This window comes from Neophocaena asiaeorientalis, unplaced genomic scaffold (assembly GCF_003031525.2).
Source record: "Neophocaena asiaeorientalis asiaeorientalis breed wild unplaced genomic scaffold, Neophocaena_asiaeorientalis_V1.1 scaffold318, whole genome shotgun sequence".
Lineage (NCBI taxonomy): Eukaryota > Metazoa > Chordata > Mammalia > Artiodactyla > Phocoenidae > Neophocaena > Neophocaena asiaeorientalis.
Window position 1 is genome coordinate 204,463 of NW_020173761.1, and position 20,662 is coordinate 225,124.

Genomic DNA, 20,662 nt, shown 5'->3' on the forward strand with positions numbered 1-20,662 from the left:
GGACCCCGGCTGAGTCCACGCCAAGCCGGGTGGCCCTCGGGGTGGGGGCGACAGGGGTGACGCGGGCAGACGCGGGATCGGGAAGTCCAGAGCGCGCCACGGTTTCCGGGACCTCGAGCCTTCAGCTCCCTTGCTAGGGAAGTTCCCCTGGAGAGCGTGCCTGGGGATGGGGGGCTGGGTCCGGCCGCCTGTGACTATAGGGTGCGGTTCCCAGCCCAGGCGGCAGTCTCGAGAAGGCTTTGCCTCCGAGGCCAAAGCCCAGGGGCGAGTGGCAGTTTTGCCTTGAGGACTTTTATTAATGACGTCCTTGACCGCTAAGTACCGAGTTCTGACCCCAACAGTTCATACCTGTCCCAGCAGCAGCAGCATCCTGTCACCTTTATTCGTGCGTCTCTCTCCCCACGAGGCTGTGATCAGTGTCCTATTCCCCTCTGACTGCCCTGCGCCTCGATCAGGGCACGAACTCAAACATTATTTGTCGAAATGACTGAATGTCCGAGCCCCTCGCTCGCCCCCGCTGGAAGCCTACCCATCCTATTGTGAGAGTTCTTTGTTTTGAATCAGGGTCTGGAAAATGGGGAACGAGAAAGAGATCCAAGAAGCCAGTAGTATCCATGGGGATGGGGACAAGAGAAAAGGGGAGGCCGCCTAACGCCCCCTCGGGTTCAGGCGCACCCGAGGCTTTGCAAGTCCCAAGTGCAGAGTCGCGAAGACACGGTGAGGGCCCTCGGGGCTTCCTGGCGCGGGGCTGACTGTCCTGGTCACCGGGGTATCTCGGCCTTGATAAACTCCAGTGCCCAACGAATTGCGGGGCGATGCTGTCAAGGCTATTTAACCGCGTGTGGGCTGTGCCCACCCTGGTGGAGGCACAGGGAGGGCAGAGAAATCTGGCTCAGGCAAAACAGGGCGTTTCTTTAGCAAGGTTTCCGAGCGCCCCTCTCGCCACCGCCACTGTCCTTGGTGCTCGCCGGCCTATCCCAGGTGTCAGGTTTTCGCACTTGCAACCTGCCTCCCCTCCCGTCCCCTCCCCTCTCCTCCCATTCCCTTCCCGCGCTCCGGCTCTTCTGGGAGGGCAGCGAGGCGGCAGCGGGGGACCGATGGGCGCAGCCCTAGGATGAAATGTCACTTTGTGGTCGGTGGAGTCAGGCCGGGAGAAGGGCGAGGCCGCCCTGGGCAGTGAGATCGCGTGATCTGGCAGTTTATTCCTGCTGGGTCAGCCAACTACCAGCAGGTGACCCTTAGTCAAGACGCCCTGTGTGACCCTTCATTTTCCCCATCTCTAAAGTGGCGGTCACCGTTGCTAGTTAGCACTGTGCCCACCTCACAGGACGGTGGCAGGGCCCGGGTGGCAGGGATCCAGCTCAACACTCTGGGCTGAGTGCTCTTTTCAGCCTGTCCCACCTCTGGTGCCCAGTCCTGTGCCAGCCCTGGGGCCTGAGCCTGGAGCTGCTCCCTTGCTTCCTCTTCTTGCCTCCGCTGAGACCCAAGTCCATCTGCAAGTTGTCTTCTGCAATCCAGGTGCCGGTCTTTCTTCTCCCTCTGCCTCCACATTTTAGCTCAGGCAGCGTCATAAGGAAGGACGATCAAAACATGTTACAAATTGCACTTTACTACTTCTTGGCAGCTCTTTCTAATCAGCAGGAACTTAAAAGTAGTGTCTAATTAATTAACGTCTCTTAAGGCCACCTGAGCTTCTGTCCACACAATACCACTCCAAGTCCTTGAGAATCCTGGGCCTCTTGCTTGGGGAATCAATGGACAAATACACCTCATTCTTTCATTGTCAGGTTTGCCGAGACCCTTCCCTTGTGCTCAGGCCCTGCGCTGTCAGGTAGGGCTGAGGTCTTGAAGCAGCCTCCCTGTCTCCCGGTCTGCAGCAGGAGGGGTAGCCTCACCCTGGCTCATTCTTGAGAAGAACAGGCCAAAAGAAGTTATGATACTGTGATGAAGCACGGGGTGGTACAGACACCTTGCAAGGAGCGAGAGGGGTCTTTCTTCGCAGTGTTCACAGATGACTTCACCGAGGAAACGACGTTTGAAAGATGAGGTCCAGGATTTGTGTTGTTGTTGGTAAAATTTCTTAAAGACAAGCTTGTCATTCAGATTTTCTTATGTTTTATTCATTCACCATGTCTTCAGGAGTAAAACATGAACTGTCACAACCTTGATGAAAGCTGTATTCTAAATCTTTCCAGGAAAACGCCTTTTTCAGACGATAGACTGAGGAAAACTAGTCCTTCACTTTTCAGCACGCTCTGAACCTGAACTATTTGAGGCATTATTAACTGCTCGGAATGCGATTATATTGCCTTTGACACTGGAAGTGGCCACCTCTCTGTGATTAACATTTTTTTGGTGATTAACGTTTTTAATAACTTATTTTAAGTTTTTAGTTTAGTAACTACTCTGCAAATACTCATTCTTTAACACTATTGCAGCTGAAAACTAATTTAGTTTTCATATGACCACCATCAGCTTGACCTAGAATGTGATCCATTATTAAAGATTTAACAAATTGAATGTTTTAAAATAACTAATTTCAACAAGGGAGCATTATAGCCACATAACAGATCCGTTTCCATAACAATAAGGGCTCCCTTGGAGCTCTGCTGTAATTTGCTACACCTGCAAAAAATAAATGTAGATAAAACGAAATGACAACTTTTGTTTTTCAAAATTCCAAAATTAAATACATTCAAATTATATAAAGCAGTTAGCCCCTCACAGTTAAATGTGTTTGGAGACTGCTTCATGCATTCTTTCCTTGTATGAATGCCTTTTATAACATATTTCACTAATCATTCTCCAGCCAACTTAACTGAATTTAGCATAAAATAGAATTTTCTTTGGGGGGACATTATCTTGTTATTAAATCCTATGCATTTATACCAAGGAAAATTTATTAGAGGATCCAATAATATTTACCTTAAATATGCTTTATTTTGTTATACAAATGCCGTATGACTCCTTTCTGAAAACAGACATGTGTATCTCATCCTGAAACTATGAGTGTTGCAATGACTGTACGGGTGAAAATGTTTTATATTCAGATTCATTTGGATTTGAATTATTCTGAATTCATATTGATGAAAAAATTACCATAACTTCCATCTCAATGTGAAAAGCAAAAGTTTCTATATTAAAAAACTATTTCCTATTTGGGACTTCCCTGGTGGCGCAGTGGTTAAGAATCCACCTGCCAATGCAGGGGATATGGGTTCAAGTCCTGGTCCGGGAAGATCCCACATGCTGCGGAGCAACTAAGCCCATGCAAAGCAACATATGAAAATATCACCTTTCTAATCTGCAATGAACACCATTAAACAAGAGTCTTATGTAAAAAATATTTCCTCTGGAGTTTGTTCATTAAATAGTTTCTCTGACATAGAAAGGAATTTGTGTGGGACTTGTGTTGTCCAGAACAGGAGAAGAGGAGCTTGACCAAATTCACTAGATGATAAACTATGCAAAAGACTGGATTATGTCTTACTTTTCTTTATTTTGCCCACAGTCAATGGGCAAATAAATGTGTATTGCTCAGAGAATCATGGAAGGTCAGATCCAAGAGGAGACTTAGAAAAGAGCACTGGTTCTGGGGTCAGCCTGAATTCAAATTCCAAACTGCACCACGTATTCATTGTATGATCTGGGCCTCAGTTCCTCATCTGCAAAATGGGGTAATAATAATAGCTACAGCATGGGGTTGTTGAGGGTGTCGAACAAGTTAATAGGTATAAAGCCTTTAGAACAGTTCTCAATAGGTGTTAACCCCTATTATTTATTATAAGCAGTTTTCCGGGATTCTCTTAGGAATGCCAACCAAGTAGTAATCCCTTTCATAAGGGTTAATGATGTTCATAATATTGAACAGTCAATACTGCACATGTACCCCTAAACAGGGACCCCAGGTGTGCCAGGCTTAACCCTTTAGCTGCTGGGTTGTGGGGAAGTCCCGGGGAAACAAGGTGCCAGGCAATGGGGGTCTTGGGGCAGTGCCTGTTTATTATAACAAGAATGGAGGATTTCAGGACTTTAGTACTGGGACCAGTCTGTCCTGGCTGAACATCAGTTCTGCTTCCCACCTTCCCACCCTAGACATCCAAACCACTGAACTTTCTAATCTCTCCACAGAGCACCAGTCCTTTTCAGCCCAAACACATTTTAGTTTCTAATTCCCTACTGAGAGAGGTGAAAGCAAACATAATGGGATAATCAGAATATATATAACAACTGATATTTAGGAGAGACATGTAAATCCTCTATTTATGAACACTTCTTAATAAGAGATTTTAAATATCTGTTTAAAAGAACATATATAGGGTGGTAAGTGCCAAGGGATTTTAAAATAACATCAACCAAACAATCCAAAATAAATAAATTAATAGTAACAAAGAGAAATGCTGAATGGATTTTTATTAAGCTGCCTACCGAGAATAAATTTCATGCGAGAAGAATACGATCATTAGGGAGGAAAATATTTGCCTCCACTGCAGAAAAGCAGACTAAGAAATAAAAGGCAAACAAAACCCAGAGAAGATTTTTTTTTTTTTTTTTTTTTTTTTTTTTCAGTACGCGGGCCTCTCACTGTTGTGGCCTCTCCCGTTGCGGAGCACAGGCTCCGGACGCGCAGGCTCAGTGGCCATGGCTCACGGACCCAGCCGCTCCGCAGCATGTGGGATCCTCCCAGACCGGGGCACGAACCCGTGTCCCCTGCATCGGCAGGCGGACTCTCAACCACTGCGCCACCAGGGAAGCCCCAGAGAAGATTTTAAAACCAGTGGCAGCAAAGTCCTAAAGGGAAAAGATCATGTTAATGAAAGAAATCACCAATCCTCCATTCACTGACTTGAACTGAGTTTTCTCCATTTGGTCAAACAATCTAAAGCCCAAAGAGTGAACACTGGATCACAGAGAATTTAGTCTTTCGTGTCAGGATAGATCTTCCTCTCTCATGGGGCACTTTTGTAGGTTCCTCAGAGAACATCCATCTGAATGACGGTGACACAGGCAGTGCATCTCCTCTGCTGGCTGCTTGTGATTCTCTCAGCCCCCGGGAGTCTAGTAGTTCACCCTTCTCATTTTCAACAATATACTCCTAAGGTAGGTGTGTGCTGGGGGTTGCGAAACCCGTGTCTGACCACCTCACCTGTAAGTTCTGTGAGGAGTGTAACATCTTATTTTGGAATGAGATATTTTCTACCCATTTTGCTTTTGGCCTTTTGGGGCATCTGCCAAAAAAAAAAAAAATTGAAGAAAGAATTTCATTTTTTTAAAAAAATAAGACTTTTCTTAGAGCAGTTTTAGGGTCACAGCAAAACTGAGGGGAAGGTATTAGAGATTTCCCATATACCCGGCCCTGACTCACGCACCCACCATGTGATCAACATCCCTCACAAAGTGGTATAGTTGTTACAACTGATGAACCTACATTGACACATCATAATCACTCAAAATCCATAGTTTACATTAGGGTCCACTCCTGGTACTGTACATTCTGAGTTTGGACAAATATATAACGACAAGTATCCATCATTATAGTATCATACAGAGTATTTTCGCTGCCCTAAAAATCCTCTGTGCTCTGTCTATTCATGCCTCCCCAGTCCAACCCCCGGCAACCACTGATCTTTGTATTGTCTCCATAGTTTTGCCTTTTCTAGAATATTTTATAGTTGGACTCATACAGTATGTAACCTTTTCAGGTTGGCTTCTTTCACTTAGTAATATGCATTTAAATCTCCTCCATGTCTTTTGATAGCTCCTTTATTTTTAGTGCTGAATAATATTCCATTGTCTAGATATACTAAAGTTTATTTATCCATTCACCTACTGAAGGACATCTTGATTGCTTCCAAGTTGTGGCAATTATGAATAAAGCTGCTATAAACATCCATGTGCAGGTTTTTGTGTGGACATAAGTTTTCAACTACTTTGGAACTGAAACACCAAAGAGCAAAATTGCTGGGTTGTATGGGAAGAGGATGTTCAGTTTTGTAGGAAACTGCCGAATTGTCTGTCAAAGTGGCTGTGCAATTTTGCACTCCCCGGGGAGCAATGAATGAGAGTTCCTGATGCTCCACACGCTTGCCAGCATTTTGTGTTGTCAGTGTTCTGGATTCTGTCCATTCTAATAGTTATGTAGTAGTATCTCATTTTGTTTTAATTAACATTTCCCTGATGACATATGATATGGAGCATCTTTTCATATGCGTATTTGTATCTGTTTATCTTCTTTGGTGAGGGTTTGTTAAGGTCTTTGGCCCATTCTTTAATTGGGTTGTTTGTTTTCTTACTGTTGAATCTTAAGTGTTCTCTGTAAATTTTGGATAACAGCCCTTTATCAATGTGCCTTTTGCAGGTATTCTCTCCCCATTTGTGGTTTGTCTTCCCATTCTCTTGACATTGTCTTTCACAGAGCAGAAGTTTTTAAATTTTAATGAAGTCCAGCTTATCAGTTATTTCCTTCACCAATCATACCTTCGGTGTTATGTCTAAAAAGCCACCAGCATACCCAATGTTATCTAGGTTTTCTCTTATGTCACATTCTAGAAGGTTTATAGTTTTGCATTTTACATTTAGCTATGTGATCCAGTTTGAGTTAATTTTTGTGAAGGGTGTAAAGTCTGCGTCTAGATTTTTTTTTTTTTTTTGCATATGGATGTCCAGTTGTTCCAGCACCACTTGTTTAAGGGACTTTCTTTGCTCTATTATACTGCCTTTGCTCTTTTGTAAAAACTCAGTTCGCTGTATTTATGTGGGCCTATTTCTGGGCTCTCTGTTCTGTTACATTGATATCTTTATCTATTCTTTCACCAGTATCACACTGTCTTGACTATTATAGCTTTACAGTAAGTCTTGAAATAGGTTGCGTCAGTTCTCCAACTTTGTTCTTCTCCTTTAATATTGTATTAACTCTTCTGGGTCTTTTGTCTCTTCAAATAAACTTTAGAATTAGTTTGTCAATATCCACAAAATAACTTTCTGGGATTGGGATTGCATTGAAGCTATAGATCAAATCGGGGAAAACTGACATATTGACAATATTGAGTCTTGCTATCTATCAGCATGGACTATCCCTCCATTTATTTATTTCTTCTTTGGTTTTGTTCGTCGGAGTCTTATACTTTTCCTCATACCGTTCTTATACATATTTTGTTAAATTTATACCTAAGTAATTTACTTTGGGGCGTGCTGATGTAAATGGTATTATGTTTCTAATTTCAAATTCTACTTGTTCATTGGTGATATATAGGAAAGCAACTGATTTTTGTATGCTAACCTTATACCTTGCAACCTTGCTATAATCGCTTATTAATTCCAGGAGTGCTTTGTTGTTGTTCTTCTTGTTGATTCCTTTGAATTTTCTACATAGATGATCATGTCATCTGTGAACAAAGAGAGTTTTATTTCTTCCTTCACAATCTGTATACATTTTGTTTCCTTTTCTTCTCTTACTGCATTAGCTAAAACTTTCAGTATGTTGCTGAAAAGGAATGGTGAGAGGGAACATCCTTTCCTTGTATCTGATTTTAATGTAAAAGCTTTGAATTTCTCACCATTTAGTGTGACATTAGCTCTAAGCTTTTTGTATATATTCTTTATTAAGTTTATTAAGAAGTTCCCCTGTATTCACAGTTTACTGAGAGTTTTGATTGAATAGGTGACAGATTTTATCAAATGCTTTTTCTGCATCTCTTGATAAGATCATGTGATTTTTTTTTCTGCAAAATCCCAAAATACTTGGAAATGAAACATACACTTCTAAATAACTCTTGGATCAAAGACAAATAACAAGAGGCATTAGAAAATATTTTGAACTGAATAAAAATGAAAAAAATCGTATCAAAATTTGTAGGGTACAGCTAAATCAGCATGTAAAGGGAAACTTATAGCTTTACCTGCTTATATTAGAAAATAAGAAAGGTCTCAAATCAATAACCTAAGTTTCCACTTTAAGATACTACAAAAGAAGAATAAATTACACTCAAAGCAAGTAGACGGGAGGAAATAATAAAGATAACAATTGAAACCAAAGAAATAGAAACCATAAAAGCAGTAAAGAAAGTCAATAAAGCCAAAAGCTGTTTCTTTGAAAAGATTAATGCAGTTGAAATCATCTAGCTAAACTGATCAAGAAAAAATGGGAGAAGAAACAAATTACCAACATTAGGAACGAAAGGAGGGACATTACTATAGATCTTACAGATATTAAAAGGATTATAAGGGAATATTATGATGACTTCATGCCAGTAAATTTGACAACTGAAATAAATTATACAAATTCCTTTAGAAATACAAAATCAAAACTGAACAAAAATTAATTCTATGTCTATATACCAGCAACTATTTCCATTTACAATAGCATAAAAACACTTAAGAATACATTTAATGAAAGTTATACAAAATCTGTATTCTTAAAACTAGAAGACATTGCTGAAAGAAAGTAAAGGGGATCTAAATAAGTAGTAAGATATATTATTCTGTGGATTGGAAGGCTCAGTTGTTGAGATATCAATTTTCCCCCAATTGAACTGTAGTTTCATTGTAGTCTGTGTGAAAATCCCAGCAGGGATTTTTTTTTTTTAAGAAATTAAAAAGCTATTTCTAAAATTTTTATAGAACTACTACTAGAAGAACCAAATCAATTTTGAAAGAGAAAAACCATCTTGGAAGATTTACACTACCTGATTCAAGACTTATTCTAAAGCTACAGAATCAAGACAGTGTGGTATTGGCATAAGCATAGACATATAGATCAATGGGACAGAATAGAGCATCCAGAAATAGGCCCACACTTATATGGTCAACTGACCTTCAACAAAGATGCCAAGGTAATTCAATGAGGAAAGGATGGTCTTGTCAACAAATTATGCTGGAATGGTTGGGCACCCATATATATAAAAAAAAAAAGAAGAAGAAGAAGAAAGGAAGGAAGGAAGGAAAGGAAGAAGAGAGAAAATAGAAAGAACCCTGACCTTTATTTCACACCAAATACAAATTTTAATTTGACATTAACATTTCCAGTAAAAAGTATAGGAGATAATCTTTGTGATCTCAAGTTAAGTAAAAATTTCTAGGGCTTCCCTGGTGGCGCAGTGGTTGAGAGTCCACCTGCCGATGCAGGGGACACGGGTTCGTGCCCCGGTCCGGGAAGATCCCACATGCCACGGAGCGGCTGGGCCCATGAGCCATGGCCACTGAGCCTGCACGTCCGGAGCCTGTGCTCCGCAATGGGAGAGGCCACAACAGTGAGAGGCCCGCGTACCGCAAAAAAAAAAAAAAAAAAATTTCTAAAATGAAACAAAAATCATGAACCATTTAAAATATTGATAAATTAGACTTCATCAAAATTATAAAATTTGCTATTCAAGAGACACCATTAAGAAAAGGAGAAAGGCAAGCCCAAGAACGAAAGAAAATATTCACAATCCTTATATCTGAGGGAAGACTTGTATCTAGAATATAGAAAGAATTCTCACAACTCAATGAGACAAACAATTCCTCCTGCCAAAAAAAAAGTGCGGAGGAGGTGGCAAAATATTTGAACAGACATTTCCCAAAAGAAGGCTGCAAATAGTCAATAAGTGTACGAGTAGACACTCGTTTTCTTGGTACTTCTTCCTTGATGCCTAAAATATTCAGCACTGCAATCAGTTCAGTGGACTACGACATTGTCTCTTTAGTTCCCCTATTCATTTCAAGCACTTATTTAGGGAATAGTTGTTGAGTACCTACTTACATGCTCATTAAGCTATCACAAAACTAGTATGTTCTAAAGATGGGTAGAGAGATATAAAAGAACTACCATAACATGGTTGTAGCAGGTAGAACTCTTTCATTGGAAAATCCATCAGTTGGCTTTTGCTGCATAACAAACCACCCCAAATCTTAGTAATTTAAAATAGCAATCATTTATTTGGCTCATGATTCTTCTGGGAAGTTTTTCAGGTCTGGAAAAAGGTTGGCTGATTTCTGTTGGGCTTTTTCATGTGTCTGAGATGAGTTAGTGGATTGGCTGGGGCTGGCTAATCTAAGATGGCTCAGCGGAGACAACTCTTCTCTGCTCCGTTATTCAGCAAGGAGGTGACCTGCACTTATTCACATGGAAGCAGTGATGAGGAGCCTGAAGAGTGCCAAGAGAGGACAAGCTCTGCTACACACATGGGTTATTGTATTTTTTTTTTTTTGGAGTATAATTGCTTTACAATGTTGTGTTCATTTCTGCTGTACAACAAAGTGAATCAGTTATATGTATACGTATATCCCCTCCCTCTTGGGCCTCCTTCCCACCCGCCCCCCATCCCACCCATCTAGGTCATCACAGAGCACGGAGCTGAGCTCTCTGTGCCATACCACAGTTCCCACTAGCTATCTATTTTACACATGGTAGTGCACACATGGTTTTCAAACCTCTTCTGTGTCATGATTGTGGGCATCTTTTTTCCAAAGCAAATCACATGACTAGGCCCAGAGTCAGTGTGGGAGGGTCCTCAAAGGTGTACAGCAAGTGGGTAGGAATACATGGAGGAGAAGAATTTGTGGCCATTTTTGCAATCTACCACTACAAGTAACACAATTCAAATCAACCTGAGCTAAGCAGAAGAGGCAATTATTGGTTCAAGTTACTGAAAATTCCAGACAATCAACCATGGCTGAATCCAGGGATTCAAATGCTATTAGCAGAACTCAATCTCATTTTCATCACTTCTTGGCATTCCTTCTTTTTTGACTTCATTCCTGGAAGGTTCTCACTTTGGTCACAAGATGACCTTTGGTAGGTACAGACTTTCCTCTTACCCTTTCAACAACCCTAATAGAGAAAAAGTGGGTTTTCTCCCCCTTTCCAGTGGAAAGGATTGAGTCTTCCTTGACCAACGAAAGTAGCACATGCCTCTCTGAACCTATCTTAGTGGCCAGTAAGACGGAATAAATTGATTCTTTAGGATTTGTTCACATACCCGCCCTTAGCAGTAGGACAGGAATACTTCCTCCTCGATCACATAAATTGAGATGAGAAGGGGTGAATTCCCTAAGAAGGGGGACTGGAAGCTCAACTGCCAAAACAATGGGTGCCTTAGCTGTCAAAACATCCTAATGAAGAAGATGTTATGTTATAACATGACTGGCAAGATACTACTGGTGCTGCTGTTGTTAACCTACTCTCTCTGATTACTGATCATAATGAATTTGCTCTGTGCCAAGCACTGGCACTTCACGAACTTTACATTATGGTGCTCCAGACCAAGAAAGGCAAAATGTGGATCCAAAGTACGCTTCATCCTGGACTCTGAGAGAGGTGGAACTACTGCGTTGTTTCCCTGGAAAAGCATGAGTGGATTCTGTGTGTGAGAAAGAGCACATTGAAAATTTGGTGATAAGGAAAGTAGAGTGAGGTAGATGTTAGTGCTGCTTACCAACATTTCCAGTTCTCCTTCCATTCTGGGTACGTAGAAGCATCGCATTTTCCCAGCTTGTTGAAGTTCGGCATTTCCATGAAACTGTTTATTAGTAAAAATCAAACAAACAAAAAACTGTGAGCAGAAATTATATGTGCCACTTCTAGGCTGAAGTATTTAGTTGCCATGGTGATCATACAAGAACATGTTAATATGCAGGTGCCATAAAATTGAGGCAACATGAAATGCTGAGCCCTGGAGAGTCACCCGGACACAGAGCAAACTTTGCTTGAGTGAGTGAGAAATAAACTTGTGTTATGGGGGCTACTGAAAGTTTTGGAGTTATTTGTTACAGTAGTAGAATCAAACCTAATTGGGCCTAAACACAGTAAATAATACTATGAGACAATTTTATAGGTGAAGAAAATGAGGCAGAGAAAGTTTACACCAACTGCCTAGAGTCCCATATCCAGTGAGGGGCGGCCCAAGATTCAAATCCAGGTCTGTCTGATTCCAAAGTCCACGTACTGAATCTCCTTGCCCCTAACCTACAAGGAAGGAAGGGATGGAGGGAGGAAGATAGAATAGCAAAGCAAGAAATAAGGGCATTATTTTAAAGCAGCTCTGTCTCCTCAACCTATTCTCGAGTACATATACACAAACTATGAAAATATAAAAAGGGGGCTTTTCAGCTGCATGAGTTTGCAGTTTACTTGTGTGACCTGGACATCCATTCTGACAGAACTCATTAGTGCAAGGATAAGAAAGCCCAAATTCTAGTTCTGATTCTCTGTCTCTGTGTCCTGTTACATCACAGTTTCTCTGGTTATAATATGTATTTACATAGATTTTCAAACTAATAAGGTACCAGGCCTACTCACAATGTGATAAATGATCAAATATTTCTTCTTGCTGCCCATTATCAAACTGGCCTGAAAACTGACTGCTCTCACCAAATGCATCAGTTGAAGTCGGAATATGATTTTATTTGTCCATATTTAGGGAGGTGCTAGTTCGTTCCAGGCACACACCAGCCCTGCACATCTCTTTGTATATATACATCCTATCTTGGACACCACACATGTGGTCATCAGGGGTGAAACAAATAAATGCATATAAATGTGTCATAAATAATTGAGGTTTTCTTTTTTACTTTTCTATGGTTTTCAAGTTTTCCATAAAAAACATAATTTGAAAATATCACTAAATTTTTAAAGGGAAAATATGACGGCTAAATGATTTTAAGATATTAGAGCAAAGATATCAGGGAAGAGGAGCATTATATAAGTAACAGAAATATGCTACAAGTCAAATAGCTATATTTATCTACCCATGACAAACATATAACTGATGAACTTTCAGGTAGTATTTAAAATAAAAAAGAAATGAAAACTACATACTTAGATTGTAATTTCTGACAAAGGTAGTTACATACCATACAAATGCAAAAAAGCTCAGACAGATACTTGCCCAGCTTTCACAATTTTACCTAGTTCTGAAGATAATTTTTGCAGAATCAGGGTCCAGAAGTTCATGTTGCGGGCATCTTCCTGAGAAACTCTTGAGGCGTGGCCTATTTTATATTGCATGCTTCAGGACTCTAAGGTCTATTTATATTCTGCTTAAGCTCCTGATGTAGTTTGAATCTTTTTTAAAACGTAAAATTAAATTGTGAATTTGGGGACAACTAATTTCAGCAAATTACAACTGAACTCTCAAACAGATTCCAGGATGTACTTTTCCCTACATATAACATGTTGTTTCAGAGAAATCAAGGCAATTTCGTAAGAATATTTGCTACATTCTGTAATTTCAAGTAAAGCATATTACCATGACATTGTTAAAGAAAAAAATTTCTTCGTGACTAAGAAGATGACTTCTAAGTTTTACCACAAGTATTTCTCGGTATAGTGTAAGCTTACAGAGAAAGAACATTGTGGACGCCTCTTTGAAGCTGATTGTGATGTATTTTGATCTCCAATATATTCACTATAACATTTATTACTCCTCTCATTCTTCCCATGAAGAAAAAATTGGAACCAAGCCATCCCTAGGCTTGCCTCTGAGAGCAGACTGTGTTGGTTAACTTCCCAATGTACTTTCTCTACTTTCTCTGACTAATACAATCCTGATTGTGTCCAGGATGGCAAGGGGCCCAGCTAAATTCTGATTTCCCAGCTCCTCTGTGGCTAGCTGAGGGCTGCATGCACCGTGCTAGCCAATGAAACATACATACAGGGTTTGCTCACACTGATGGTCTGCTGGGGATCCCCCGGAACTTCTTACTCCCTGCTCCTTCCTCCTCCTTCTTGCCTTGATTGTGAGCATGATGACTGGAATTCCTGTAACCATTCTGGGACAATGAAAGAAAGGCCAAAATTATCTCAGCGAGATAATCCTAGACATCGTTGAACTGATAAACCAACACCAGCAACCATCTGTTTCCTGACTCCATTTTCTATGAGAAAAATAAACTCCAGTTTGTTTGACCCTGAAGTCATGTATTTTACTACCTTCAGCTAAAAACGTTCCTGTTGGTTTACCCCTCCTCAGTCCAGTCTTTTTGTGTAATCAGGTGGATAACAAAGCTTTTCTCTAATCCTTAACAGAAATCAAGAATGGGGATTCCTAATACATTAATTAGAACAGCTGCTCTTGCACCTGTGCCACTAATGAGCCACCCCCAGAAGACTTTTTGCTGTCAACTACAAAATCAGCACTCAAATAAGCAATTATTTACATCATTCAAAAAACTGCCCTACTCCCAAACCTCACACCTCTACATCTGCCTGAAGTCATCCTCTGTTTGAGATGGGGTTGTGTGATTGATAGAAGATGGTCCTCAATTCTCCATGTTGCTGTTATGGCTCTAGTCTGAGCATTAAGGACAGATTGGCTGTGAAAGGAAATTACACAGGAGGGAGAACTCTAAGGGCAAGATTATTCCAGATGATTAAATGAAAGCTCAGATGGTTACAAAGGTCTGAGCTCAAAGGAATAGAGGTGTATTAAACACGAGATGCAATTTGTTTGGAAGGATGACCCAAGTAATTTAGGAAGATGAGAAATACTATCTCCCGTTCTCATAAAGTAAGAGTTAAAAAACTATAAAAGAAAAAACACTATAAACAATCTTTTGGTTAGAACTGAAGATGAACACACAGAATGAAACTAAGGACGATACCATACCATCTCACAACCATACCATCCAGAAGTTACTATTAGTATCTCCATTTTAGATGAGGAAACAAAGATTGGAGAGGTTTCGCATCTTGCCTGAGATTATGTAACTAGTGAGAAGCAAAGTAAGGACTCAAACCCAGGGCCGTCTGACGCCAAAGGCCATGCTCTCAGCACCGCTCCTTAACCGTTGTGCTGTACTGCCGTTGCCATGGATCAAAGGATGTCAGGCCTGACAGACCCTGAGTGGGCATCCAGCCCAGTGGCTCCCACTATTTTCGAGCATGGAGACCCCTTTTATCAATCACGTTTTCAAAATTTACTGGTTGAAAACATACTTAGTAACAAAAGTATCTGTAAATTCAATAACACTCTTAAATGACTCTACATTGTATTTATCATCTACATTCATTTGGAAGGTAGTAGTTCATATAAATGTGAGACCTAGGATTTATAGAGTCTAAAGACATTTCTTGCTGAACTTGGAATTTCTGGACCCTTTGAAATATTTTCCTGACCCTCCCACTCAAGTTGGAAGTTGTCAGTCCTGGTCCTCTGAGTAGCAGATGCCAAGACAGGATTAGATGTGCAAAAGATTTACTGAGGGAAATTTCTGTGAAGGTTAAATGGGATGTGGGCAAGAGTAGGCAGGGAGAGCTTTCACGTCACAAATGCAGGTCCTAGGAAGGATATCGGGAGGGAAGGATCGGATAGGAAGAGTCTCAGGCTGCATTTAGTGCAGTCCTTGCCAGCTGATGGGGAGTCCCTGAGCCAGATGTGCCCATTAGAGGAAGCTCCCACTGGGCCAGCACCAGGCCCCCGGCCATGCTCAGTCACTGGCTGGGTGCAGCCTGGTATAAACGTTGCCTCAGATTCACAGGGGCGGTAGCTGGGGGCTGTCAGTTACCCAGGTTCCCCACAGCAGCTTGTTTTAAAGGAGATGGGGCAGCACGTCTCCAAGGCAGCCAAAGGTTAGAAATCATGGATATGGTCCAATATCCTCATTATACAGATGAAGCAAATGAGGTCCAATTACATAAGTCACTTAATCAGGACGAGAACTTACTGGATCCAGCTCCCAGGTGAGCAGAGTGCTTGAATACTTTGACTCTGGGGTTCAATTCACCTGCAAAATGGGGGACTTGGGCAAGTGCTTTAATCTCTCTTAGCTTCATTGCCTTCCTAAAGAGATGCTGTTTAAGGGTACATACTTGTAACCAGCAGATAAATATGTCCTGCAGAACTAAAACACAATACAGTGAGTATAGACACCAGACTATATTATAAACATTAAACTTACTAAGAGACTAGATCTTCAATTGTTCCCACCACAAGAAGAAATGATAATTATGTGATGTGATGGAGGTCTTAGCTAATGCTACATGGCAATAATATTGCAATATAAATGTATCGAGTCAATACTTCATATACTTTAAACTTATACAATGTTATATCTGGACAGCTACATGTAAAAGAACTAAATTAGAACACTTCCTAACACCATACACAAAAATAAATTCAAAATGGATTAAAGACCTAAATGTAAGGCCAGACACTATAAAACTCTTAGAGGAAAACATAGGTAGAACACTCTATGACATAAATCACAGCAAGATCCTTTTTGACCCACCTCGCAGAGAAATAGAAATAAAAACAAAAATAAACAAATGGGACCTAATGAAACTTAAAAGCTTTTGCACAGCAAAGGAAACCATAAACAAGATGAAAATATGACCCTCAGAATGGGAGAAAATATTTGCAAACGAAGCAACTGACAAAGGATTAATCCCTAAAATATACAAGCAGCACATGCAGCTCAATACCAAAAAAACAAACAATCCAATCCAAAAATGGGCAGAAGATCTAAATAGACATTTCTCCAAAGAAGATATACAGATTGCCAACAAACACATGAAAGGATACTCAACATCACTAATCATTAGAGAAATGCAAATCAAATCTACAATGAGGTTTCACCTCACACAGGTCAGAATGTCCATCATCAAAAAATCTACAAACACTAAATGCTAGAGAGGGTGTGGAGAAAAGGGAACCCTCTTGCACTGTTGGTGGGAATGTGAATTGATACAGCCACTGTGGAGAACAGTATGGAGGTTCCTTAAAAAACTAAAGATAGAACTACCTTACAACCCAGCAATCCCACTACTGGGCATATACCCTGAGAAAACCATAATTCAAAAATAGTCAGGGCTTCCCTGGTGGCACAGTGGTTAAGAATCCACCTACCAATGCAGGGGACACAGGTTCGATCCCTGGTCTGGGAAGATCCCACATGCCACGCAGCAACTAAGCCTGTGTGTCACAACTACTGAGCCTGCACTCTAGAGCCCATGAGCCACAATTACTGAGCCCGCATGCCACAACTACTGAAGCCTGCACACCTAGAGCCCGTGCTCCTCAACAAGAGAAGCCACCGCAATGAGAAGCCTGCACACCTCAACAAAGAGTAGCCCCCGCTCACCGCAACTAGAAAAAGTCCACACGCAGCAACAAAGACCCAACACAGCCAAAAATAAATTAATAAAATAAATAAATTTTTAAAAATTAAAAAAAAAAGAGTCATGTACCACAACGCTCATTGCAGCACTATTTACAATAGTCAGGACATGGAAGGAACCTAAGTGTCCATCGACAGATGAATGGATAAAGAAGATGTGGCACATATATACAGTGGAATATTACTCAGCCATAAGAAGAAACGAAATTGAGTTATTTGTAGTGAGGTGGATGGACCTAGATTCTGTCATACAGAGTGAAGTAAGTCAGAAAGAGAAAAACAAATACCATATGCTAACACATATATATGGAATCTAAAGAAGAAGAAAAAAAAAGGTTCTGAAGAACCTAGGGGTAGGACAGGAATAAAGATGCAGACGCAGAGAATGGACTTGAGGACACCGGGAGGGGGAAGGGTAAGCTGGGACAAAGTGAGAGAGTGACATGGACATATATACACTACCAAACGTAAAACAGATAGCGAGTGGGAAGCAGCCGCATAGCACAGGGAGACCAGCTCGATGCTTTGTGACCACCTAGAGGGGTGGGATAGGGAGGGTGGGAGGGAGGGAGACGCAAGAGGGAGGAAATATGGGGATATATGTATACATATAGCTGATTCACTTTGTTATACAGCAGAAACTAACACACCATTGTAGAGCAATTATACTCCAGTAATGATGTTTTAAAAAAATGATAAAAGCAGCTACCTCATAAGACTATTGTGAGACTTAAAAGAGAAAAGACATATAAAACTGCTTGGCACAGTACCTGAGACATACTAACCAGTCAACAAACGGTAGCAATTATTTCCAGTCCAGTGTTTTTTGTACTAGATGTACATAAACTAAAAATGCAGAGAACATCTTATTATGTCCTTATACTTTCTCTCCAATTTATCCTCTCATAGACACTCAATGAAAAGTAATATAGTCACTTGGGAATTATCCCGAAATTACCCCCGATGTTTGCAAAGATCCCCAAAGTTTAAGACTATCATCAGCATCCCAAATCTCTTAAGTCAAGTGGCCTCTGTGCCCAGAGGAGACAAAAGAGTTTTAAGAAGACTTGCTCAACAAGTTTTTAGAGTTGAATCATTTAGTGCTTTGAATATTAATTCAGTTAAGTTTTATTCAAGATAAAAATAAGCCTCTGATATTTAAAATCCAATTCAATTCCTTCAGACGTTTACTAAATTGGAGGACAAGAAATCAATGCTACAAAGTCAGGGAGGAACGTGCACATTCTTGGAGAGTCACCGCTGCTCCTAAGAGCGCATCTCAGGCCTTTCGTGGAGCTTGGCAAAGGGAAGTGAGCCAAAGCCCGGTGGGGCTGCATGATCATGAGAAGTGAGAGTCTTATTCAAGACTGTGAGCTGTTGGTCTCAGGGAGGGCACATTTTTTTTCTCCCTGATTTGAAGACTACTCTCCACCCTATCTTAAAACAAACAAAACAAAAACAGTGTACTGGCACAACAATGGGAATATAGTTGACTCAAACTGTACATTTAAAAATGGTTAAGACGGTTAAAAAAAATAAAAGCAATAGGGAATTCTGTGCAAGGGGTGGGGAGAGAAGGTATGTGAACTCTCTACTTTCGGCTCAATTTTTCTATCACTGCTGTAAAAAATAAAATTCATTAATTAAAAAAGAAAGAAAAAACACATATTATGCTAGGTGAAATAAGCCAGATACTAGGCCACATGTTTGATTCCATTTATACGAAATGCCCAGAATAGACAAATCTATAGAGACAGACAGTGGTGGTGTTTGGGGTGGGGTGGGGGGGAGTTATAGGAGGAGAAGATAAATAGGCAGAACACAGAGGATTTTTAGGGCAGTGAAAATACTCTGTATGATGTTATAGTGTTGGATATATGTTATTATACACTTTTCCAAACCCACAGAATATACAACACCAAGAGTAAACCCTAAGGTAGACTATGGACTTGGGATGATTATGATATATCAATATAGGTTCATCCTTTGTTTTAAAAAAACTACTAATAAAGAAAAAAATAATAAAGGGCCATTCTGGTAAGTGATGTTGATAATGGAGGAGGCTATGCGTGTACGGGGGCAGGAAGCATATGGGAAATCTCTGTACCTTTTTCTCAATTTTGTTGTAAACCTAAAATGTCTCTAAAAATAATAAAGTATTTTAAACAAAAAAGTAGATAGTGGTTGCTGAGGGCTTGGGGGAGGAAGGAATGGGAAGTGACTGCTAATGGGTATGGGGTGTCTTTTTGGGGTGATGAAAATGTGCTGGAATTAGATAGTGGTGACATTTGCACAAGTCTCTGACTATACTAAAAACTACTGAATTGTATACTTTTCAAGGGCCTATTTTATATTATATGAATTATATTCCAATTAAAAAGAAACATGTACTGGGCTTCCCTGGTGGCGCAGTGGTTGAGAGTCCGCCTGCCGATGCAGGGGACACGGGTTCATGCCCCAGTCCGGGAAGATCCCACATGCCGCGGAGCGGCTGGGTCCGTGAGCCATGGCCGCTGAGCCTGCGCGTCCGGAGCCTATGCTCCGCAACGGGAGAGGCCACGACAGTGAGAGGCCCGCGTACCCAAAAAAAAAAAAAAAAAAGAAAAGAAAAGAAACATGTACTGAGTATAATGAAGATCTCACCTCTTTTCCTTTCACCAGGAGACCACTGGATACAATACAGGAGAGTGGAGTACAGAAGGAAGAGACCCAGCAAAGGTTATTTGTCTCTCCTGCCTTAGGACCTTGCCCATCACCCTCTCATCAGAGACTGTACAGCAAGGCTGGCTGCTAAACCAGCTCTCAACAACTTTACCCTTTCATAGTCTCTGTGGTTGTATATGTTGAAAGAGGCATGTGGTCCTCTGCTGTAAATAGCTTCTTCTGTGTGCTTTTATTTCTCCTTATCTGCTAACAACAATTATCTATTATCTCTTGATTTCTCTTTTCACTCCTTCCCATTCAATGCATACTCTTTCCATGTCTCCTTCATCTAATGATCTTAAAAGATAGATAGATAAAAGCCCCTCTGGCTGGCTGGTTAGCCTTACATCCACTCATTTACCCATCTATACATCTATCCATTACCTACCTCAGGAATCCCCATCATTTTGGAAGGAAAGGGCTCACTTCCTGGCAACACCAACAGAAAAACAACTCCTCCAAAGAAAGAGCCACTATTATGTCCCAGCTTCTGTGACCAGGAACTAGTGAGTTTCTTCACTTCATATTTCTAGCTGCTACTACAGTAAAGGGAGCGAAGCGAAAGTTCATCAAGGCCATGGTCTGTCCAGCTGACTCACAGATATATTATTTTAGCACTTTGAGAATAACTGTTTACAGAGCATGGTTAGTTCATTATTAATATGGTGATGAAGGAAGTTGAAACAAATTGCTTAAGTGTTGCTTAGGGTTGGTCTAACCTATGAATTTATGTTTATTGACAGACGCTTATTGACAAATATTTATAGGCAAAACCAGAAGTTACCTACCCCCAAATTCCTCCTCTATAACTTCACCACTTGCAGATTTATGGAAAAAAGTAAATAGAAAGTAATTTGGTAAGCAA